This window comes from Oryctolagus cuniculus, chromosome 16, assembly GCF_051225735.1.
Source record: "Oryctolagus cuniculus isolate XC-2025 breed Fujian yellow rabbit chromosome 16, ASM5122573v1, whole genome shotgun sequence".
NCBI lineage: Eukaryota > Metazoa > Chordata > Mammalia > Lagomorpha > Leporidae > Oryctolagus > Oryctolagus cuniculus.
Window position 1 is genome coordinate 6,728,108 of NC_142882.1, and position 26,950 is coordinate 6,755,057.

At 39.2% G+C, this 26,950-nt stretch overlaps 1 pseudogene; it reads right to left on the reverse strand.

Annotated features, from left to right (window-relative positions):
• Window positions 1-668: 668 nt before the first annotated feature.
• LOC100347108 (vomeronasal type-2 receptor 116-like) lies at window positions 669-26,919 on the reverse strand (annotated as a pseudogene).
• Between the last annotated feature and the right edge of the window lie 31 nt (window positions 26,920-26,950).

Here is a 26,950-nt window from a genome sequence, read left to right on the forward strand (position 1 = left end):
GGGAGACCTCTCTCCTTCTGCCTCTCCTCTGTCTATGTAAACTCTTTCAAATAAATGAATAAATCTTAAAAAACAGCAAACATGTAACTCATTTTATTAAAATATGAATAATGCAATGTCCACCAGGTGACAATGAAAACACCGAAATAAAAAGCTTCAAGGAGAGCCTTGATCTGAGATTAGTTTGTGTTTGTGAACATGAAACACAGGCTAAGAAATTTATACACAGTATTATTTTTGAAGAAAGGAGGATTGCGATCAGCATGAGGGTGTAGTGGATATAACCACCACTTGTAACTATGACATCACATGTGGGTGACAGTTCAAATCCTGGCTGTTCCACTTGGAATCCAGCTCCCTGTTAATGATCCAGAAAAAGCAGTAGAAGATGGCCTAATATGCTGACACTCCAATGGACAACTGAAATGATCTTGCTTTGGATGAACCAGCACTGGGCCACAGCAGATATATTCAGTATCTATCACCAGATGGAAGGTTGCTAAAACTCTCCCTTTCTTTTCTGTGAATTGGTGCATCAGAACAAAAACATTTTAAGGGAAGCATAAACTGTTCATAAGAAGGTTACATTCTGCAAGTTATTTTATAACATCACAATGCAAATTGGTTTTGTAAATCTTAGTCTCTAACAACTGAAAACTGTGAGAGCATTAAGAGCTAAACCTGAGAACATTTGTTTCCTTGGAAACTATTATGTCTCTTAATCCTTTCAAAGCATTCTTCTCAGGTCTTAGGAGAATAATGTAGCACTTGGGGACAAAGATGCAGCCTAGGAGACCTGCACCAGAGGACAAGATGGAGAAGACCTCCACAGCCACCATGACCTTCCCCTTGGTGTTGTGGTAGACAGGCAGGAAGGTCACCCAGACACTGCAGAACACCAGCATGCTGAATGTCAGGAACTTGGCTTCATTGAACTTGTCAGGCAGATTCCTGGCTAGGAAAGCCACAGTGAAGCTTGCCAAGGCCAAGGAACCCAGGAAGCCCAGGACACAGTAGAAGGCAGTGACTGAGCCCTTGTTGCACACCAGGATGATGTGGCCATGCTCAGAGTAGGCATCTGTGTCAATAAAGGGAGGAGAAGTCCCAAGCCAGATGGCACAGAGAACCAGTTGGATCAGGGAGCAGATGGGAATAATGGAGTTAGGTACCCCTGATAGCAGTCAGTGTCTCATCCTTCCCCCTGGGGCAGTGAACTTGAAGGCCAGAAGCACAGTGATAGTTTTGGCCAGGATGGTGGAAACAGCCACGGTGAACACCACTCCAAATGTGGTCTGCTGGAGGACACAGGTTGTTGTGTTGGGACGACCAATGAGCAATAAGGAGCAGAGGAAGCAGAAGATGAGGGCAATGAGCAGGATGTAGCTGAAACAACGATTGTTGGCCTTGACTATGGGAGTGTCTCAGTGCTTCACAAAGACCCCAAGAACCACAGCGGTGAGGACAGAGAAGCACAGAGCTGTGCAGACCAGGGTCATCCCCAGGGGCTCTTCAAAAGACAAAAAAGTCACTTTTTTGTAGAAGCACTGGTCTCGCTCTGTGTTGGCATACTGAAGATCTGGACAGTTCACACATTGGTCCATATCTGGTGAGAAATGTACAATAACATCATCCCAAGTTCAGTTATTCCTGATTCACAAGTACATTCTAGAATACCCAACATAGCTAGTTTAGGCAAATAGTCCTTATTTAATGTGAAAAACAGAATATAAAAATGACATATAAAATTACTGGCAATTATTTATGTCCATCTTCCTCATGTTAGCCAGAGTTAACACTTTGTCTTTCTAAGTACCTTTCATAATGATGAGTACATTCTCTTTTTCTCCTAACCAAGCCCTAAGGGCTACTCTTTGAACCTATTCATGGTGCTTTAAAAACATACCTTAGCCTGTGTTATTTTAACAAGACAAATTCATTCTTCATTATTACTTTGGATTGGGAACTGATGATCAAGGTGCCAGAGGTTTGCATGTGTGGTGAGGGCTACTCTGCCCTCATACAGGGCACATTCTGATGCATGCTCATTTTGACAAGAGCAAGCAGCAGCCCTCAGTTTTTAAGTTTTTATTTAATGATTGCATTTTTCATACATTCACCTTTAGGAATATAGGGGTTCTTTTCCCTATACCCACCCTCCCACCCCAACTCCCATCACACCTCCTTCTTCCTCTTCCTCTACCATCTCCTTCTTCATTATGGTTCATTTTTAGTTTGATTTTAAATACAGAGGACCAACTCCATGTTAAGCATAGATTTCAACAGTTTGTATCCACACACACAGACCACATATAGGGCACAGTTTGGGGACAAATTTTGCAGTTGATTCTCATAGTACAACTCATTAGGGACAGAGGTCCTACATGGGGACTAAGTAAACAGTGACCTCTGTTGTTACTTTAACAATTAACATGTTTATGTATGCATGATGTCAGTGATCACCCGAGGCTCTTGCCATGACCTGCCAAGGCTATGAAAGCCTTTTGTGACCAGAGGCTCCATCAGTATTTCGACAGGGCCATATGCAAAGTGGTTGCTCTCTCCTCTCTTCAGAGAAGAGTACATCCCTTTTTGATGACCTTTCCTTTCAACAGAGGTCTCAAGAGATCCTCCATGTAGTCTATTTTTTGCTGCAGAGTCATGGCTTTCCATGCCTGAAACGAGCCCTTCTTTTAATGGTGTTATTTCCTCTGTACTCTCATGGCCTATTCAACCACCCAATGGTTGCAATCTTTGTTTTAATGAGTACTCATTTATTTATAATTTACATGAAAGTCAGAGTTTCAGAAAGAGGAGGAGAAGCAGAATGGAGAGAGAGAGAGAAAGAAGGAGAGGGGGACAGGTAGAAAGAGACAGGGAGAAAGAGAAAGAGGTAAAAAGAGGAGGGGAGAGATCTTACACCCAAAAGACATTAATAGCTGGACCTTGTATGTTTTGAAGCCAGCAACTGGGAGCGTCTTCTGGGCTTCCTGTATTGGTGTGAGCTCTGAAACTTGGGCCGTCTTCTGCTGCTTTCCCAAGCATCAGGAGAGAGCTGCATTGGAAGTGAAGCAGCTGGGACTGAAACTGCTGACCAACTGGGATGCTACCATCCCTGCCAGAGGCTTAACCTACTATACCACTGCACCGGCCCTAGGTTCCCATTCTTAATATCATGGACTGGGAGATATACTTTGTGAATTTGGGTTGCACAGAAATCACCTAGCAATCTCACTAAAACATATCTCTTTAAGGTAAAATCTGGATTATGTCATGATAGGGGAAAGCACTGATTGACAAACCACATTACAAGGCAAATGGTCAGGTTCTAGAGAAACACAAAAGAGCTGTACACTTGATACCAGCTGGATTAGTTGCCACCCTTGAACGTTTTCATCAAAGAACACACTAGGATGCTGCCTGTAATCAAAGTCAGTCTGTAGATCAGTTTGAAACTTACTTGCATATTTCCACTTTCCTGTCTTTTTATCCTTAAACATGAATTTTCTCTCCAGCCCTGTCTGTATCCTCTTATGTTCAATATATTGTTCCATTGAAGACTGATGTCTCAACTTGCAGGTTTCTTTCAATATTTAGTTAGTCTTTCTTTTGGATAGTTCATACTTTTTAGACATTACATGTGCCATCTTTTGTAGCTTTGTTTTCCAGAATTGGTAAGGAAAAGTAACTGCTTTGTCCAATTTGGTATACCAACACTACTTAATTCAATTACCGATTCACTGATTTCAATACACCATCCCAATATCACTTTAAATGATGCCACTTTTATATCTTCCTTTTCAGTAAGTTGAATGTCATTCTTTTTTGACAATATGCATGGAGCCGAACCTCCTGGGTAATTTTCTGTATAAGTTGCATTCTTTCATCAACTTTGTATCCAATCTTCAGCTGTAAGTTCCATGTTTTTTAGCATTCTAAAATTCACTTTAGGATTGAAAGCTAATCCTACTTTTTGTCATGTTTGAGTGGTTTTGTTCTTTGTTTACAATTCATAGATCACTTAGATTTTATTACCTATTTTTCTTCAGTTATGCTAATTATTTTTACATTTTTTATGTACTATAAACTGAATTAGAGTTTATGAAACTCTTTGGGCAAGATGTAGCCTATTTAAAAAATACTGTTGGATTTACATTGTTTGAGATTTCAAATGTATGAATTTATTTCAAAAACAGTGTCTTACAATTTCATTCGGCTGAAATATCTGGCAGCATTTTATCCATCAACTTGAGACGTTCCCATAGAAGAAACCGAATTTTATATTTTCCTTTTCTCTATAGGAGTTGAGAAAGGAGTTCATATGAAAATTGTTTATCACAATTCAAGTATTGGGAATTATTTTAATAACTGTGAGGATATTTGGATTTTTCAAATATTGCTCAACATATTTCATAATATTTCTATCTGGAAATATCTGAATTTATTCTATATTTTTCAATGTATCAGAATTAAATTATTAATAAGCTCTAATATTAGTATTTTATATTTAAATAGACATATACAGTTCTCTTTGTGTATAGACACACATACACACACACAAACACACAGTAATCTTATTGTTCACACTGTTCCATCGTGCTGATATCCATAAATCTTTCTTGCTTATGATCACAAACTTTAAATTTTTCCAATGTTTACTTACTTCAGTTTCCTTATAATGTCCACATTTTACCTTCAAGGGCTTGTGCTGAATTTGCAGTCATTGACCTACCTTGGTATGCATACTTATTTTTTAAAGACAGAGTTACAGAGAGAGTTAGAGACAGAGTGAGGTCTTCCATCTGCTGGTTCACTCCCCAGATGGCTGCAGCAGCCAGAGCTGTGCTGACCTGAAGACAGGAGATTCTTCAGAGTCTCTCATGTGTGTGCATTGACCCAAAGACATGGGCCATCTTCTACTGCTATCCCAGGCCACAGCAGAGAGCTTGATCAGAAGAGGAGCAGCTGGAACTAGAACAGGCACCCATATGGGATGCTCGTGCTCCAGGCCAGGGCTTAAACCCACTGTGCCACAGTGCCAGGTCCACTATGCATACTTATTACTGTATATGTTAGCTTGTGTTCTTTTGATATGAATTTTATAAATGTGTGTACACATGTAAGCATAAGAAGGTTCTTGAAGATTTATATTTTGAGCAGCAATGACTTTTGTCAAAGGCTAGTTTAGCCCCATTTATGATATTCGATGTGTATTATCCTCAGGATGATATGCTGTATGATTTCTAAGATAGTTTTTCATATAACACACAGTTTGTTTAGAGTTGCACTTTCTCACTCCAAGCATGCTACACTTGAATTTGGTGACAGCATTTTTACTTATACAAGCACAAAGAACTCAGATATGAGTTTTCCTACACTGAATGAGCACATACATCACACTACCTCCATGGACTATACTCTGTTGCCAGAACCCTTCAATATCAATAATAAGTTTCAAAAAATTAGAATGATACTAAATATATGGTACAAATAACTACTCATACAACACAAGCAAAAACTGGAAAATCTTTATGATACATGTGATAGCATAGCTCTGATTCATGGAATAAATCATAGAAATGCCACACTGTTTTATGGGGTGAATATTACCCAATCTTGATCTCTATTCATTTTTTACCATATGCATATCATCCTGAACTCCAACATGGTCAGCATTTCAGAGACATTCAGTCTTTTATATGCTTTCAAAAATAATACAGAGAGTGTATTGTGGAAAGTTTTACCCTTCTGTGGATTATTATTGATTATAGGGATTAATTTCTACCTGAAGGGGGGAAGACTGTTCTCAGCAGTCATATTCCTCCTCTTTTTCTTTGCATGGATAAGTTGACAATTTAAGAAACAGGTGGTAACTTCTCCAAGAGGCAGGCACTGACTTACCTGTCTGATTGGAAATCTCATTCTCAGGACAAGGTATGCAATCAAAACAACAGGCAGGCTTTCCCTCAAGAGGGGTTTTCCTGAATCCAGGGCTGCAACTCACACTGCATACCGAGCATGGAGTCTGAGAAAAATCAGATGAGTGTTGGTCATAGTTCAGACTATTACTTAAGTTCCAAGTAGAGGGTTTTCAAGTCCTACAAACTTATTCACTTAAACTGTAAACACCTGTTTCTGACACAATGACAACATTCAATTTGATTTTCTTAAATAGATTCAAAAGATGTGGTGGAAAATGTGTGTGTACTGTCCATCCTCAGACACTAAAAACATAAGAAAGTATTTGGGTTGGAAGTGGAGTGGTTTAATGTCTCTAAGTGTCTTTTTAATAAGCCATCCTGCACATACTCCCTTAGCAGTTGGGGTGTAACAATGTGTCATATGAACCTTATGATCAGTCCAACTTACCTCTGTAATTCCTGTGGCCCACTCTATCAAATTCTCAGAGAGAGACAACTGTTCACTCTGTGAAACATATGGGGAAAACCGTCCTACTTTAACCTTACGTCCAAAACCATATGGAAAATTCCAAAAGTTGAGAATGTCGTATTCAGCTTCCAAATTTCTCTTGTGATTCAAATTCACTAGGTCACCAGCTGGATTGGTAAACTGGAGATTCTTCAGAAATGTGTGCAACTGAAAAAATGCATCATATTCTCATGAAGACTGCCCAAGTGATAACTCACCAAACCCAGGTTAGAGAAAGTCTCTCTTTGTCTATAATCACAAATAAACAATAGAACCTGTTTAAGGCCACTCAATGAATTGAAGTAAAAAAAAAAAATAAAACTAATGAGAACTACATCAAGGTAAGTATGATTTCACTCATTTTTCTACAAAAACAAGGGGAGTCAAAAATATCTAGCTGTGAGATTCAGACCATTTCCAACAGTGCAGTCCAAGCTACCAACACTCATTTTCTCAGTGTACCTAGCACAACTATCTGTAATAGAGTTACTAGAATAAAGAACTGTGCAAATTATATGAGATCCCTTATGTTCATTGTAGATGAACATCCTCAGCAACATTTGGACCTGAAAATAATTACCGTACCTCTGAAGTTGAAAATGGAATAACACAGTCTAGGTATTTCACATGTCAATATTAAATTGATAGAATTGGAGAATATTTTTAAGTCACAGCATTGATGCTTATCCAAATTACCTTCCCACTTTTCCTTGGAGCCCTTTTGCTAATGACAAATTACAGGCAGAGGCTCATTTTTATCTTGTGTTTTGGAGAAAGGTTCCCAAGCTACTTGGATTGAACACCTGCAGAAGCTCTTAAGGGGATCACTTCAGGAGTACATATCAACAATGGAAACCAAGTTACCTGCCAGGGAGAAAATGCCACCTTTGTCCCATTGTTCACTTGCTGCATTTCTACCTCTTGTAGAAGCATCTCATGTACGCTGTGGGCCACAGCATACACAGCATTGTATATGTTGTAACTCCCATCACTCATGGTCATATCAAAACGATGTGGAGGCAATGATTCCAAGGAGGCATTCAGTGGACAGTTCTGCAAAGTTTTACAGGATGCCCCAGTAACTGAGCAATTAAAAGCCAGTGACCAGAATCTTGAGAGGATAGAGTCTTCTGGGTACTTGGAAGGATTAGCTGTCCAAAGAAAGTTTTTGAAACCAGAGATCTCACTATGGTGGTCTGAAAAAAATGAGGGTCCCATGGAATGAGTGGAGCAGGAAAGGTTTCTCAGAACTGGCAAAATCCCATTGTGAGGTGGTGACCCAGACTTTCCACATCATTAACTCCCTCCATGAATGAAAGCTGGTGCCTATGAGTGACTCTGTGACACAGAAAAGAATCACCACATTTGTTGATGATTTTAGGATCTGAATTTGAGCACTATTTTGGTATGAAATTTGTGACTCTGCAGTGGCTGGGATCAATTCCACAAAGTCTACACAGATGCCATTCTTCTGCAACTCTACTTTCAAATCAGTCATAAACTTAATACCTTTTGGGAGGTCTGATATGGCCAAACCCACCCAGGTCCACCCAAAATGGAGCATCAAGGAGACCATGCCATGGGCCAGAGAAGTGTCTTTGGGTGCCATCTGATAGAGGGAAGGGAACTGACCACTGTCACTCAGAAGAGGTTCAAAAGGCCCAAGAGTCAGCTAAGAGAAAAGGCAAGAAATCTGTGTAAGGTTATTGTTGTAGTGTAAAATATTATTCCTGAAAAAGTTAAGCAGATATTGGAAGTGTCAGTTTTTAGGATATTTCATTTACACACTCACCTGTGGAATTTTGTAGAGTTCCAGCAGGGTACCCATTTGGACAGCAGTGCTGCTTTCTGAAATTACAGCAACAGACTTGCTCTGTTTCCTACATGTGTAATTAGGAACGTGCTTTTCCAGTCCCGCAAGCCAGATGAAGGGGTTCTCCATCACAGTCATATGACTGTGCATGACATTATAGAGACCAAATCCCAAGGTCATGTTGGGTAAAAGATGGGGGTTTTTGTTGATCTCCTCAATAGCGAAAACCAAGGCCAGAGCATACTGGTAGTTTTTGGACTGAAACCTGCATGAAATACACAAGGATCTTTAAGGGAAAAGCCTCCAATCCAAATTATCATCAATTCTGTGATTACTCTGACAGATGGATTGGTCATGGCTAAACATTCATATGTTCTAATCCGTACATGTAGATTTGCTGAGTACAGAGTGTGAACTGTTGTATTTGTAGGACACATGTCCTCACCAGAACCAAAGCTGCTACCAACTTTTACTGGTTTCCAAGCCTAAATGATTCTGAAAAATAAGATCTGCTTTTACATCATAATGTCTTGGGCATGTTATCACATGGTTGTCCATGCAGCCAAAGAACATGATCTTATTTTTGGATGCATACCTCACCAATTTTAATCATTGCTGGCAACAGCTACCTCTTCTAAGTGTTTGCATTTGATATATAAAGTAAATACTACAACAGGTTCTGGAATGCCCTCTCTAAATTTCATGCACACCTAGAAGTACACTCCAGTTCTCAAAGTAAGCATGACAAGGAAAGTCACATCATCTTTAATACTGCTTCTAAATGTTTCCTACATCCACAAACTACAATGATTCTTCATCTTACCACATCATTAAGTGCTTCTTGAAATAGCAGTCATACAATCATAAGGCTGCAGGTTGTAATGGGAAGAGAGTAACTCACTTGAAGGCTATGTGATTGAAAAGAAGGATGATGTCAGAGCACTGATAATGGTAGATGGGAGACTGTAATTGATCCTGAAAAATCTCTTCCCCATTAAACTTACCCATCAACCAGCATCACAAGCCAAGAAAATAAAATTGAATTCAGAGCTTGAAAGAAGGGAAATAGTGAAAAGGGAGGAGCACTTTAGAGAAGCTGGAAACACTCCCTAGGTGAACATGAATCACTGGGCTATGAGGCACCTGATGGTTTTCAATTAAGCCAGTCATGCATTTAGAACACTAAACATATGTTAAAGTAAATCACTATGAGTGGTATCAGTATTTACTCCAAACAGGCCTTCTTCACTCAAGTTTTCTTACAATATTGAATATAAATAGCCTTCCATGTGAAGGAAACGATGAATTTCTACTTTTCATTATGAGTGATATCAGTATTTACTCCAAACAGGCCTTCTTCACTCAAGTTTTCCTACAATTTTGAATATAAATAGTCTTCCATGCAAAGAAAATGATGCATTTCTACTTTCTAGGATCTGACATTTCACTAAGAATGCAAATGAGGAGCCCCTTGTATTTATTTCTGATGTCCTGTGTGTTAATTCCTCATGAATAGACTAGGTCATGCACACTGCTTGTTAAGGGTCACTGTGTGCTCCAGAGGAAGTGGCAGTTTTTCAGTTCTTGGTTCTTGCTGTAACATAGTATGTATATATGTATGCATATTATATACATATTCTCTCTATATATTTATGTATAGGTATACTATAACCATGCATACAGTAGCTATATATATATATATATATATATAGTGTTTTATGTATATATAGTTTCTATACATATTTGTTATCCAAATACGTCATTCATACTTTGTAGAATGAGGAAATTTGAAAATCATTACTATGAATCAAATAAAATTCAGTTTTGTATTTCATATATCTGTTTCTCTGCTCATTACTATGACACTTCCATTGTTCCACATCCTCTCATTTCTTTCTCAAGCTGCTGCCTTGTACCAAAATGCCTAGACGGCTCTTGGACACACTGGAATTTGTAAGAGTTTATCTCCTTTATGCTGTGTTCTTTATCTCTAAAAACAGTTTATCAGTAACTGTTGTATATTCTAAAGTTGGTGAATCTAACATTGGAAGGTATAGCACCTAAATCTATTGACAGTTCAGTATTTCTTATTTTTCCAAGAATCATCAACACAGATATTTTCCCTGGGTTTATTAAGATTTGATTATGATCTCCAGTTTGCATGGCATACATCTTGGAGGATCTTGAGCTCTATTCATAGCCTCTTTTCCTACTACTGGAAATTCACTATCTCCTGGTCTCCGTCATTAAGGGTACACTTAAATGATGTGCTGCATACATAACCATGGAGAATACTACTACTAATGAATAAATATTTCATGAATTTGATGCCATGTGCACATATCAAATTAGGTGAATTTATAAAAATCAATGTGAAGTGAGTAATATTGTTCTACCAAGCTAGTATCCATTAGATATTTTCTGCAGAGATCTTTGGATAAATGCCTAAAATACTTCATCAGTTGCATCACCTTGGTGGCACCAACTATACTTCTCAAATCCATTGGCTTTAATGATACTGAAATGATCTATGTCCTAATACCTACCTTCTATCAAAGTTCTATGCAGCTGCAACCTACTTCCTGTAGCCTTACAGTAGAAACCAATTAGAAAATTGGCACATTCATAAACAGGTTTGAAGCAAACAATTCCACTCTCCTACAAGATACTATATTCTGTAGGCATGAAATTTATATATGCTATACATGTATATGAAACATTTATATTTAGCTACAAACAAAGTATCTTTAAGAGGGGCAGAAACAGAATAATCCCCCTTAAGAAATCTATTTTGCCCAGAAGAGGCAGAATCAGAGAAACACTGTAAATGTATTAGATTACAACCATTGAAATTCTTATGGGTATATTCATCAGTAAAATATAATTATTATTTTTGTGCAAAGCTGTTGCCCTGAGATTACTTTTATATAGAAAAAAACTTTTTGAATCTTTTCTCCTTTACAACTGTAGAAGAAATGAAGTGTTCTCATGGCCCCAAATCTAGTACGTAGCAGAAAAGAGTGTGAGCACATGTGGAAGAGCTCATGTAACTCAGTTCATTCATTTCAGTGCATGGAATCTGTAAGAATCTGCTACTGAGGCACAATAGGCCCCTGAGCTGATGAAAGCAGACAGGGAAGGATAGGAGGATACCGACCAGATTCTGGTTCCCTCTCTGATGAGATAACATTTCCTGAACCATCCATGGTGCCATGCAGAAAGAAATGTCTGCTTCATGCCCCAAATCAATTACCAGCAGTTTTTAGGAGGGACAGAAGATGGACAGGGCAGGGATACAGAACATATTTGCCTATAGAATTGCAGACCCAATAACAAGTAGCTAATAAGTAAATAAATGGAAAATGATTATGGCAAGGAGAACTTACCATCTGAATTTGCGATATTTGCTGAAGCTCTTCATGATTATGGGAACCTCATATGTGTAAATGTGCAAAAAAGCAGCAATCTCAATATCTCCATCCTTGTAAAATCTCTGTTCCATCTTGGAATAGCAGTCGGTACTATCCTGAGAAGTCTCAAGGGGAAACAGCTGCAGAAAGAGCAACAGAAAAATCAAAGGAAACATCTGTGAAAAACCCTATGATACAAGAGCAGTGGAACATGCAGGGTCATGCAGGTGGATACACAGTGTGTGTGTGTGTGTATGTGTGTGTGTGTGTGTGTGTGTATGTGTGATTGCTTGAAACAAGCCACTTTAATACTGCTCCATCTGACCTCTTTCCACCAGCTGTCCACTCATCCATGGGGGAATCTGATACTTTTCTGCCCTGAGGCTCTGCAGTTCAGGTCTTCTGTCCTGGTGGAAAACACAAGAAGAAAAACATGTTTGTGAATCATCCTCTTCACCCAGGTGCCAGGATTTCCTCCAAGTCCATGGATACAAGACTCAAGGGCATAACACCTGTTAGTTATATTTGGTCCAAGGGCTTTGTCAATAAACCACTCCATGAACTTTTGGCAATTATGTACCGGGATTGCATCAGAGGGCATGAAGGGAGGCATCAGGTGAGGCTTTCAGTAAGCTTTCAGACCAGAAATCTCCAGTGTCACACACTACAATGACTCAAAGTGCAACAGGGCAGCCTCCCTCAACCAGTGTTCTGGGCAGCCACAAATCACTTTGATAGCACATGGACCCCAAACCAATCCTGTTTACAGAGATACCCACTAGGACATGTGGTTTTCAATCACTGTGCAACCAGTAATCAGCCTGAATTCAGATATGTCCATTCTGCATTTCTAATCACTTCATCTTTAGTTGTAAAACATAAAAAACTTCCATGTTGCTGTTAACCAAGGTAATCCCATGATGATCTGTTTTTGCACCTACAACCTTGGTTGATACTCTCATGAGAACCTGGGATTATTTGAGTACTTATTTATAGCTTTTAACTCTAGGCAGAGAATACCAGCTGGAAGTCACCTCTTTATTCCCACCACCACAAACACCAAGGTCAGGATCATGCCTGCAGACACCTGTACTTCTTGAATGCAAGTGACTTTCAGGATGCTTATGTAGGACACCATCAGTGCAGCTAGGTACTATTAATCCTTTGCCAAACCACAGACTGCACAACACAAGAGTGAACAAAATGGATACCATGTCCTATAGGCAATAATGAGGATCAACACTGACTAATCATTTGTGCTTGTATACCTGTGTGAGGTATTGCCAATGGAGTAAATCTAATAAGGGGGGTAGAGAGGACATATATGAGAACTCTATTTTTCTACTCAAAAGTTTTCTAAACTCAAATTACTGTAAATGTGGTGCCTAATATTTTAAGGCAAACACATTTTTCATTGCTTAGCCACTGCTCTGATGCCATTAGGGAGATTTTGATTAGGGGTACATGCAAAGTGAGATGCAGTATAGGAACAAAATACCGAACAGAATTCAGTGACTTGCCTAAAAATGAAAATATAATTTCTTGACGAGTTAAACTTATTACTGATACATTGATGAAGCTTGTTTTCTATTCAGTTATACAAGAGAAATAAATCTAAATCAGAGAACAAGCATCCACTGTTCTCTCTAATGTGTAGGAAATAAAAATAGAGTCAATCTGAACGCACTTGATTCACTGAAAAGAGATTGGGAATGGAGAGGATGAACTCCATGCAATGAGGAGGCTTCAGGAAATCCATGGAAAATGTGTGTTATGAAACAGTTATGGATGAATTTTAAAAAATTGGCATCCAGATATATTCAATATTTTTGCTTAAATGTTTCCTTCATATTTAACATTTTCATCTTCTATATCCTTAATGCTGCATTTGACATTTTATAGATTGTGATGAATGCTTCAATTTTAGAACTCCAGACTTATTTCAGGGAAATATATATTCTAATTGCATAAACTTATATGGAATCTGAGATCATACATTTATGTCAAATTGAACTTTAGCAACATCATAAAAGTTGATAATATTTTTTCTATTTGAGACTTCTAATAATTTATATTGAAGTCCAATATCATGTAGGTTACTACAAAGCAATTTCCAAAAACAAAAATATGTGGACATTTGAGTGGGTAGGTACAGAGTTCTCTGTGTGTACAGGGAACACACACACACATGAACTTTCACTCATTCCACATCGAGAACACTGTCTCCAATGGACTATCCTGGACTATCTTCTCAGGCTCAATACACTTCAAATCAAAAGTAGAAATTGCTATAAGTACATTGTAACATTAATGTCATAGCAAGCAGTAAGGGAAACTGACAAAATCCACAATGCAGAGGTGAGCTGGCATGTCAGCACTCACTGGATCAATTCTCAGTAACTCCAAATTAGCTATGCTGGTATGCAAAGTCTACAATACGGCATTTTTAACCATTTTGAATTATGTCCCAGACAAAAATCCCCACATCATCCATCTTCTAGCCATGCTTAATCTGATGCAGCTCCTCTGAATACAACAGAACATGACACTTTGCTAGGGTTGCCATTTATTGTAATCTACCAGGAATCTGTTTCCACCATTATCCATCTAACCTAGGAATAATACTGCTGATTACTGAAGAGAGACCAAGATGGCTGAATAAGAAGGACATACTGTTATAATCTAGGAGGAGATATAAAAGTAAAAGTGGAAGAAACACATTCTCATGGGAGAGTTAGAGAGAAAACCACAGTGGGAATTCTATGGAAGGAAGAAGAATGCTGTGGATCAGTGTGGAAGTTGCAGACATGCAATATGTTCAAGGACACCACAGAAAATCCCAGCAGCCAAGAGCCAGAGAAAGCAACAGTGTTGGAGAGGGAGGGGAGATCAGACTGCAGTGCCTGAGCCACTGGTTATGTAATTGGAGGGAGAGATTTCAAGAGTCAACCACCTGAGAGAAAATTGGAGAATATGGCTACATATCCTTCCAGATACATGTTTCCAACATACAAATTAAAAAAACAGAAGGGACAGTACAAATATCATCGAAACTGCATAGAGGAATTGAACATACATTGCTGCACAAATAGAAGAGCCAAAGACCTTACCAAGGGTGCTAAACATTAGTAAACTTGTAATACTATTCAAAATCACACTGAGATATCACCTCACATCTGCTCGATTGGCTACAATAATTTTTGTTTTTGAAGATTTTGTTTGAATGGAAGATTGAGAGAGTGAATGTGAGTGATACAGTCAGAAAGAGAGAGAGAGAGAGAGAGAGAGAGAGAGAGAGAGAGAGAGAGAGAGTATCTTCCATCCCATGGTTCACTCTCCAAATGATCACAACAGCTGGAGCTGAGCTGATCCAAAGACAGGAGGCAGGGGCTTCTTCAGGTCTCCCAAATAGCTGCAAAGGACCAAAAACTTGGGCCATCTTCCACTGCTTTCCCTGGCCACGAAGGGCACATGGATCCTTAGGGATCTTTGGTAAATGTCTCCAACCATGATTATTATAAACTCCAAACCTAGAACTACTAGAGACTGAATGTTTTGTGCAAATATGTGGAGGTTGAAAGACTGCTCTGTAGCATGATCATAGTTGATGAGGTCTTTGGGTGGAAATAGCAATTTTTTATGGCTTACCTAGTTCTTTCTTGCAATTTTCAATATGAGACTGCAGAGAGAGTTTGTTACATCTCTCTAACAGGTGAAGACTGTGAGAAGAGGAAAGGAAAACTATCTTTAGTGGAGGCAGGAAACGTGTCTTGGACAAACACCAACACCAACCTCATGTATATTGATCCTGGTCTTACCAGCCTCAGCAATTCTGAAAAATAAATTCCTTTTGTTAAGTCACAAAGTCATGGTATGTTGTTAAATGGAAACTAGATGACTAACACAACGAGTCAATTGGGATGAACACTAGTTACTCTCATTTATGTCAACAGATGGCTCTCCCAAGTCCTTGGATTTTGTATTTGTAGCAAATGCCAGAACAGGCTCTGGAATGTTCTGTCTAAATTACATGTACCACAAGGAAGAGAAACTGATTTTCAAAGGAAAGCAAAATGAACTAAATACAAATCAATCTTGCTGAATTTTGCACATGTTCCATCATGGAACAAAAATGGTTATTTATATTAGCACATCATTAAATGACTCCTCTAACAGCATCATCATGAACATGGCATTGTGCAAGGTCTTGGGAAAGAATAACTCACCTGAGGGCTATGTGGCTAGCAGAGGCAGGATATCTAAGTGTGGAGAATGGTGGAGTACAAGGCTTGGCATTTATAACTGTTAAGCCTCCTCCTTTTCAAAACTGGGCATTAGCTCCCACCCCAAATCAGGAAACTAATTCAAATTCAACGCCTGAATGAAGGAGAATCTTAAATGCAGAACATTTAGAAGATGCCAGAATCACTGGGGGGACTTCAAGTACTGTAGATCAAAAGGCACTGCACCTAGTGAAGCTGAATGGCTGCCATCTAGTTTTCTATGGAAAGCTGAAAAGTATGTTCATATAAATAATGACTATTGGTAGCAGTTCTAACTGCAAATAGGTCTTATTCTCTGAATCTTAACTCAAGACTTGCATGCAGATTGACTTGCAGGTCAAGAAAAACATCGTGTATTTCTACAGCCACTGACACAAAACTTCCCCAAGGTTAGAACACAGGTGCCCTTTGTGTTTCAAGTGTCCTGAGTATTCAGTCATGATAAACAGTCTGTTTCATGTTGACGGCTTATACATGCTCGTATGTTCTGACCAGAAGAGGTATCTTTCAATTGTTGGGCATAGGATTTTATATGTTTCCAACATGACAAATTGTAAACTTGACTTTTCAAGTATCTCTTTATTATCTATGTTGCTTTCTGGGTGAGATAAGTGGAAAATTCCATTCTAAGCAAAAATATATTTTCTGATCTGTATTTAGTCTTTCTCTTCTTTGTCATTCTTCCAGTTTTCCTCTAATTGCTCTGTCCTCTTCATCTCCTCCTCCTCTTCTCTGGAAATCTGTATATGATCTCTGCCAAACAGGCTTTTGCTGAGAGTTTGCAAGTGGATACGATATATCATTCCATCCTTTATCTCTTCGAACAGGTCATCAGTGGTAAGAAGAGATTCTGACACTGGGAAATCTAACAGTTGGGGGTTTAGTGGCTAAAGCAGTTATTTTAAATTTAATATTCTTTTATTCTGCTGTCATCAACAATGTTTATTTTTCCTTCACGTGTCTAATGAGGTTGCTTTATAAGGTGCTTCTTGCATGATTTTTCACTTGTGAGTTGCCTGTGTCCTTATCACAATCTTTTCCTCCACTTAAGAACCATGAGAGTTTCTCCTGGTCACAGGATAATCCCATGTTGAGTGATTTCATTTCCATCTCATGTCTCAGAGTTTATCTGGGATTTCCACATTAAGTTGCCCCAGATGCATAGTGAAATACACATAAATCTTTTCCTTTTAGGATGGCTCTTAGCCTTTGTCTGTTGTTTTGTCTGCAAAAGCATTCAACTGTTTGCAATCCATATCTTTCTTCCTGGGGTTTTCTCATCTAGAAAATTTAGGGAAATAATCCAAATCATACTCTTTGAAAGACCTTGATTTGTGTTAAATGAAGAAGGGATATATAAAAACACAAGGAAGTAGAATTGGGCAGAGTCTCCCACTCACCACAGGATTCCTGCCTCTGTCTTCTGATGAGAAAACAGTGTGCACAGTGCTGAGGCACCAGACTTTGGCTGAAGATCAATTTGGGGGCATTCATTATGGCAGATGTGTGGATCTTTGCAAACTTCAGGTGTCGCTCTTGAAGAGCTGACCTGAGAGGTTCCACAAGAAGGAGCCCTTAAATCCATCCCGTAACCCTTCAGGTGCATTTACTGCACTCTTGCAGGCAAGGTCAAATCCATGCTCTGCCTCAGGCACCCTCTAGTGCCTGAGGGCGGTATTGACCCTGACTGAAAGGAAGGGAGACATGGGCATAAGAGCAGCAGACAGCTCCAAATCAAGACTGGGTCAACTGAAACATCCAAATATAATGGAAAGGATCTCCATGGGAACATCAGATGGCCATGCAGAAATAAACACGTGTGTGTACAGGAAGTCTGAAAGACTATTTAGATAAGAGTCGGTGAACTCGAAAGGCTTTCATAGCCTTGGAAACTCATGACTGGAGCATAGGGAGATTACTGATGCCATAAACAGGAGTGTCAATTGGTAAAGTCAACAACAAGAGTCACTGTGCACTTACTCCTCATGTAGGATCTCTGTCCTTAATGTGCTGTGCATTGAGATTTAATGCTATAACGAGTACTCAAACAATATATTTCACTTTGTGTTTCTATGGGGGTGCAAACTCCTCATGTAGGGTCTCTGTCCTTAATGTGCTCTACATTGAGATTTAATGCTATAACGAGTACTCAAGCAGTATATTTCACTTTGCATTTCTATGTGGGTGCAAACTGTTGAAAGCTTTACTTAATGTATACTAAACTGATCTTTATATATAGAAAATTGAAAATGAATCTTGATATGAATGGAAGGGGAGAGAGAGCAGGAAAGGGGAGGGTTGCGGGTGGGAGGGAAGTCATGGTGGGGGGAGCCAATGTAATTCATAAGCTATACTTTGGAAATCTATATTCATTAAATAAAAGTTTTTAAAAAATGCAAAAAAAAGACTATTTAGATAGGAGCAATGGGATTGTAGTAGGTTTCCTTTTCTCTTTATAAATACTTAGATTCACTTGCCTTAAGGCTACTATTAAATAATAAAGGATAACTGGCCAATTTCACATTGAATTTAAAAATGAATGCCAATGTGTTTCTTTTTTAATGAAATAAGCCTATCATAAAACAGACAACTCATGAAAAGTAAGTCAGCATAGAATATACTATTCAGATAATGTATAAACATATGATCTAACTTTGAATGATAGAAATTATAATCAGATATATTATTTGGCACATTAACTCAGGACTTTGTTTTTGCATGCAAAAATATAGAATTTCAGTTCCAGTAATCTTGCCTTTACAAACACACATACATACACAACAAAATTGTTTTGAAACTCAAGGACTCAGATACCAATTGACTTGGATATTTGAAGACACACATGCTAATGGCTATTCATACGCAACTGAGTATGACTCAGGAAGTGTTGCTATGTTCTGAGACAGCCACATAAAGTTATGATACCTCCCACCCAAGTGCTTCTCAGGCTATAGCTGCTGAAGACACTGTTGGAGGGTTTGGGGAGAAAGAAGTAATTGTATGAGGAACTGATGACTCTGCTGGAGATGATGGGGACATTTAATTTAAGATGCCTCAGTTAGGGAAAAGGCTCTCAAAAGGTAGTTGGAATCAGTCTGATCTGGTACTTCTTCACTTATCTTTTAAGAATAATGGAAACTGGAGCTGCGCTGTGGTGCAGTATGTTAAGTTTCCACCTTGAGTGCACACACTTTATAACCTCTGCTGGAGAGCACTAGGGAGAAAGGTACCCTAATCCACAGTTGGTGGGAATGTCAAATGATGCAGCACTTGGAATACAGTATGGAAATGTCTGTGAAAGAAAACATATCTTCCATATGACCCAGTCAGCTGACTCCTAGGAATTTACCCGAACAAAAGGAAATCAGCATGAAAAGGGGTCATCTGTACCCCCATGTTCATTGAAGATCAATTCAAAATAGCTAAGTATGGAATCAACCCAGATACCCATCAACTGATGACTGGATAAAGAAACCATGGTTTATACTCTAAGAATATTGATCAGCCGTAAAAAGAAAAAAAGGAATACTGTCTTTTGCAATAACATTGATACAGCTGGAAACCATGATACTTAGAGAAATAAGCCAGTATCAGAAAAGACATGTACTGTATGTGTTCTCCTATCTGTCATAACAAGTGCCTAAAAAGTAATGTATTGGAGTGAAATTGACAATTGGAGATTCCATGTTTGTTTATAGCCTTTGTCTCTATTTTTGAGGAATACTGTTGGTTTCTTCCTACCAGTGTAGAACACTTTACATATGGTAGGGTTAATCTCATGGGTACAAAGTAAAGTAGAAAAGGGTTCTTTGTAAAAATAAAGAATGGGAATAGGAGAGGGAGGGGAAGAAGCATAACAATGTTGACAGGAGGGAGGATTAGGTGGGAAGTATCACTACATTCCTAATCTGTATATATGAAATTCATGAAACTTTTATACCTGAACTAAAATTTGTAATATAAACACATTGAGTAACTTACCAACAATAAAAAAAATTTAAAGGCAGAAGTTACAACAAAATACAAGTAATTCATGACCAATGGGAATAGAATATGATGGACATTTCTGCACAGTTAAATATATGACCAGAGGGCATTACAAAGGATCCTAATCAGCAATAAGTATGGAGAAACCATTCTACACCAGAAGGAGCCTCCACCTTACATCCACTACATGGGTACAATAAATTGAGAAATTTTTCAAGTGATGTAGATAATGTAGGGAATTTGAAATCTTCAAATGTGATAGAAAGTAACAGCACATATGGTATGGAAGGCAGTTGTCATCTCCTTAGCAACTTCAACACAAAATTAATTTATAACCAAAACATTCCACACCTGAGAGTACACTCAAAAATTAGAAAATATGCAAAAATCTCTTCCATATCAGTGCTTGTATCCAAACAGCCAAAGTTGGAAATAGCACACAAATCAGTCTATAGTTAATTGGAGACACAAAACTCAAAAAATTACAGCAAGGATTTATCAGTTTGTTATGAAAAATGCAGATACTTGCAATAATGTGGATGCCCCTTGAAAACACCATGCAAAAATGAAAGGTCATCTAAATCCACAGAGTCCAATATTTAATTTATACAAAACACCCAGGACAATGAAAACCATAGAAACATAAACAGATTGGTGGTTGTGCAAAATCAGTTTTTCAATCTTAGTTTCTAACCATTGAAAACTGTGATTGCCTTAAGACCTACAAATGAGAACATCTGTTTCCTTGGAAACTATCCTATCCCTTATCCTTTCAAAACATTCTTCTCAGGTCTTAGGAGAATAATGTAGCACTTAGGGGCAAAGATGCAGCCCAGGAGCCCTGCACCAGAGGCCAAGATGGAGAAGACCTCCACGGCCACCATGACCTTCCCCTTGGTGCTGTGGTAGACAGGCAGGAAGGTCACCCAGATACTGCAGAACACCAGCATGCTGAACATCAGGAACTTGGCTTCACTGAACTTGTCAGGCAGATTCCTGGCTAGGAAAGCCACAGTGAAGCTCACCAGGGCTAAGGAACCCAGGAAGCCCAGGACACAGTAGAAAGCACTGGTCTTCAAAGAAGGAGGTACCTTTCTCTGAAGGGAGGAAAGAACCTCCACTTTGACTATGACCTTGTCTAAACAAGATAAGAGTCGGAGAACTCAAGTGGCTTCCATAGACTTGGAAACTCATGACTGGAGCAAGGGGGGATTACTGAGGCCATAAACAAGAGTGTCAATTTGTAAAGTCAACAACAGGAGTCACTGTGCACTTACTCCTCATGTAGGATCTCTGTCAGTGTGCTGTACATTGAGACTTAATGCTATAACTAGTACTCAAACAGTATATTTCACTTTGTGTTTCTATGGGGGTGCAAACTGTTGAAATCTCTACTTAATGTATACTAAACTGATCTTCTGTAAAAAAAAAAAAAGGAATTATCAATTCCTAACTTGACTCTCACTGGGATTAAACATGACAATAGGTCTGATCTGATTTCATCATCATTTAAAAAAATCATCTATTATTTTTCACTTTATGTTTCTGTGTGGGAGCAAACTGTTGAAATCTTTACTTAATGTATGCTAAACTGATCTTCTATAGATAAAGAGAATCGAAAATGAATCTTGATGTTAATGGAAGGGGAGAGGGAGTGGGAGAGAGGAGGGTTGAGGGTGGGAGGGACATTATGGGGGGGAATTCATTATAATCCATAAGCTGTACTTTGGAAATTTATATTCATTAAATAAAAGTTAAAAAAAAAAGAAAGCACTCACTGAGCCCTTCTTGCACACCAGAATGATGTGGCCATGCTCTAAGCATGCATCTATGTCAATAAAGGGAGGAGAAGTCCCAAGCCAGATGGCACAGAGAGCCAGTTAGATCAGGGAGCAGATGGGAATAATGGAGTTAGGTACCTCTGATATCAGCCAGTGTCTCATCCTTCTCCCTGGGGCAGTGACCTTGAAAGCTAGAACCGCAGTGATATTTATGGCCACGACGGTGGAAACAGCTATGGTAAACATTACTCCAAACGTGGTCTGCAGGAGGACACAGGTTGTTGTTTTGGGATGACCAATTAACACTAAGGAGAAGAGGAAGCAGAAGATGAGGGCGATGAGCAGGTTGTAGCTGAGACAATGATTGTTGACCTTGACTATGGGAGTGTCTCGGTGCTTCACAAAGACCCCAAAAACCACAGCAGTGAGGACAGAGAAGCACAGAGCTGTGCAGATGAGGGTCATCTCAAGGGTGTCTTCAAAAAACAGAAAAGTCACTTTATTTGTAGAAGCACTGGTCTCACTCCGTGGTGGCATCTGATGATCTGGACACTTCATACACTGGTCCATATGTAGTGAGAAAAGTACAATAACATCATCCCAAATTCAGTTATTTCTGATTCACAAGGTTCTTCTGGAATACCCAACTGTGCTATTTTAGGAATATTCTGATTTGATGTTGAAGACAGCATATAAATGACACCTAGGAAATTATTGGCTGTTATTCATTCCCAACTTCCTCATGTTAGCCGCAGTTATTACTACACCTCCCTAAGTACTTACATACTGATGGATACATTCTCTTGTTCTCATAACAAAGCTCGTTCCTTCTTAACCTTTCTTACCAAGCACACATTTCTATATTTGTGATGTTTCCATCTCCAGTTTCCTGGATTTACATTTTTTTAACTTTTTTTTAATGAATATAAATTTCCAAAGTACGACTTATGGATTACAATGGCTTCTCCCAGATACCGTCCCTCCCACCCACAATCCTCCCCTTTCCCACTCCCTCTCCCCTTCCATTCACACCAAGATTCATTTTCGATTATCTTAATATACAGAAGATCAGCTTAGTATACATTAAGTAAGGATTTCAACAGTTTGCTCCCACACAGAAACATAAAGTGAAAAATAATAGATGATTTTTTTAAATGATGATGAAATCAGATCAGACCTATTGTCATGTTTAATCCCAGTGAGAGTCAAGTTGGGAATTGATAATTTCTTTTTTTTTTTTTTACAGAAGGTCAGTTTAGTATGCATTAAGTAAAGATTTCAACAGTTTGCACCCCCATAGAAACACAAAGTGAAATATACTGTTTGAGTACTAGTTATAGCATTAAGTCTCAATGCACAGCACACTAAGGACAGAGATCCCACATGAGGAGTAAGTGCACAGTGACTCCTGTTGTTGACTTTACCGATTGACACTCCTGTTTATGGCATCAGTAATCTCCCTATGGATTTACATTTTAAAAATAACCTGTTAAGACTCTAAATTAAGATAACATTTTTAAATAAGGTAAGATATCAAATTTCAGCCTATGTCACTTTAAGTAGTATTTAACTATTTTTCATGAACAGTTTATGAAAACATATTTGTTAAACAAACCCAGTAGTGGTATAGAAATGATGAGGCATTTTTTGATTATCTCACAGGCCAAAGAAATAAAAGTACATAGTTTGCCTCCTGGCTGGAACAGGCATAGAAATAGAAGTGTACTTCAGGTCCTAGGTCTCCTGAGTTTGAGCTATCTCAAAACTCCCACTGACTGTGTCATCTAGATGTGCACTGAAGCCCACAGGGAAGGGAGAAAGGTGAGGGTGGGATTAGCATGTGTCACCCATTCTCACTCAGCCTTCCACACCTGTAGCCTAGGATATATATTTGTCAAACACACACACATGGAGTGATGAATTCCCTTCCTGGCGTGTGTGCTAGACTGGGCCTCTGCCTTGTCAAATATATACTGCAGCTTTATTCTTATACATAAGGAACAATAATAGTTGTATGCCTCTCCTTGAGTCTAATCTATTAGCCTTGATTTTGTCAATGAGCTTTCATGGTGAAAGCCTTAGCAGAGGTGTTTGTATGCTAGAGTGCTACCACCTACATTGGTGACTACATGGGTTAAGTCACAAAGAAGCAAGGTGTAGGAATATAATTCTCTCCAGTAAAACTCTGAGGTATTTGACAGTGGGGACTCTAAAGAGAGAATGCAAAAGGAAGATGGGGGATACTAGAGACATGCTGTGACTTGTCTATGCCACATGAGGACTGTATCTAATGGGAGTCTAGATTGTGAGACAGACTGACTGCAAATGAGATGGACCTTAACCCAGGTCTAACAAACTAATTATTTAGGAATTAGCTATTAATGAGACTAAGAAATCGAGTTTCTAGAAATTGTGGAGACTTGAAGAGGTATAGAAAGCATTTAGAGAAGCAGAGAGAGAGAGAGAGAGAGAGAGAGAGAGAGAGAGACAGAAATCTGTTGAGATCTGGGGTAAAAGAAAGACTCATAGAGGCATGGAGCTGGGAGCCCATGGCCTCACTTCAGAATGTGCCCAGTCTCACCGACAGATAATCTCCAGGAAGGAAGAACAGAATGCAATTTTCAGCCAACATCTGAATGGGCAATTGTGATCTGGTGTCCAGTCAGGGAGTCCTTGAAAAACACCAGAGAGTGTCCCTGGCCTGAATTTCAAGGTTACTTTAAACTTTTCTCCCAGTGTCATGTGTTGGGCAAATCCCCATGAAAAGAAAATGTGTTGGGCCAGACCAACATTCCCAGAGCTGAGACAAAAAGCAAGAAGAGTGGAGTGTCTGGTTTTCTAGCTTGTGAGGAGTCCAAAATGGCAGGAGATTGCCTCCCCACTGGAAACAGCATTTCTTGGCCCAACACTATTCTGGCATTCAGAGCCTGGTACCCAGCCAGGAGACCTTCTGAAAACACTGGCGTGTAGCCCCAGCCAGAATCCATCAGTCATCTCTAGGCCTTCTTCCAGTCCCACACAAAGGGCTGATCCACACAAGAGAGAGGGAGGCTGAAAGGATAGAATTCCAGTTCCAGAGGATTGATCTAGCCTTAGTTAGCCAGCACTCACCCCTGAGTCTTAACTGCAGCCACACTAATCACTTTTAAATGGCTGACAGGGACCCAGTGTTTTAGGGAAAGTGAGAGTGACTATGAAAGAGACACTATGAAAAAAGTGACTGTATTCTGCATGCTCACCAGTCCAGTGAGATTATCCAAGTTTGGATGCACATCACATAAGAGTTGCAATCTGAGTCACATTGGAGTTGCTCTCCAAGTAATGGCACCAAAAATATTATGGGAAATGGTGGCACAAAAATTATTGCTACCTTGGTTTTTTGCCTCACGTGGAAGAAGAATTTCCAAGCGGACAGCCAAGAAATTTAAAAGTATTTATTAAAAACAAGGACCTCCAGCCAGAGTGGCATGGAGGGGGGCTTCCAAGAGAGGAAAACTGCGAAAACCCACATTCATTTGGGTGAACTTCTCAGGTGCACGAAAGCTGAAAAATGGAGATTTTCTTTGTTCATAGGTATAATTTAAAGAGGAAGTACTCAGAGATTGGAGTAGCCATATTTGTGGTGTTTGAAGTAGAGAAGAGGAAATGGAAAAAGAGAAAGGGACTTTCCTGGGTGACTGTGTCAGAAGAGTTGTGATCTACAAAGCTCTCAAACCATGGTAGATTGTCAGGAAATTAGAATATTCTAGTCTTCCACCACTTTCAATCATTGTTGACAAATTTCAGGGTTGAGATTGTATTTTATGGCTGTCCTCTTATGTTGAGTGCTATTTTTTCTCCCCCTGTAGCTGACCTTTTGCTCTTTTGAGCCTGTGTGACCATGGTCATGTTTCATTCTCTCTTGCAGATGGCATTGAAGAACACATCTCAGACCCTTGCACTGTCACCTAGATGCTTCATTTCAGCCCAGCCCATGTGGGACTGAACATTTCTGATCACCTGAAAGGTATTCAATTTATGTCAGGTTTGAGAGTTATAGATAAACAGGAATAGCATCTGTGAAGTGGTGTGGGGTTGATCTCAGTCACTGAGAAAACTCATTAAGCAATGGCCTGGCCATATCAAATACTGTTCAGATCATCGTCAGCAAACATGGTTATTCTTTTCTTTGCCAACAAATCTCTAATAGATATGAGCTTTCAAACATAAGAACACTTAATGACATGGAAAATCTGGGTCCCCATCTCCCAGTAGGATTTTACAACCAGTGAGATACATTTCCCGCTCCACTCATTCACTGGTTTTGAAAACTTGATAGCTAACCCTTCCAGATATCCTGCATATGCTTACCTCACTAGATTCTGGCTGATGTATTTTCATTGTTCAGTTTTTGGGGGCAACCTGCAGTATCTTGCATTACTGTCCACTGAATGCCTCCTTGGAATGGATGCTTCAGCATGATTTTTACATGACCATGAGTGATGGAGTCTACAGAATAGACAATGCTGTGTATGTTTCTGCCCACACCATACCTGAGATGCTTCTATAAGAGTTAGACCTGCAGCCAATGAGCACTGGGGCAAAGGTGGCATTTTCAGCCTGGCAGGTTTCCATTTCATGAGAGGTATCCTTGAACTTTAAAAAATTTTTACTTTTTTACTTTTTTCTGTTATTTATCTTTTTTGTTTGAGGCATACAAATTTCTTGCAAAAACTATTATTGTGGCTGACGCTGTGGCATAACTGGTAAAGCCACTGCCTCTAGTGCCAGCCTCCCATATGTACCAGTTCCAGTACTGGCTGCTCCATTTCTGATCCAGCTCTACCATGATCTTAGAAAGCAGTGGAACCTGGCTGAAGTGCTTGGTCCCCTGTAACTGGCTGGGAAATCCAGAAGAAGCTCTGGCTCCCCACTTTGAACTGGCTCAGCTCCAGCCATTGTGGCCATTTGGAGAGTGACCTGGGGGATGGAAAACTCTCTCTCTCTCTCTCTCTCTCTCTCTCTCTCTCTCTCTCTCTCTCATTTTCTCTGTTTTTCTCTCTGTCTCACTCACATTCACCCTCTCCCTTTGCCTTTCAAAATGAAATCCTTGAGAACAAAAACTGTTATAGCCAATGGAACAGATGTGAGGTGGTCACTCTAAGTTTACTGATGATTAGCACCTTTGATAAGGCCTTTTGCTCATTTATCTCTGCAGAATGTTCAATTGCTATACCCATTGTTGATGATATTATTATTGTTCCTTCTGCT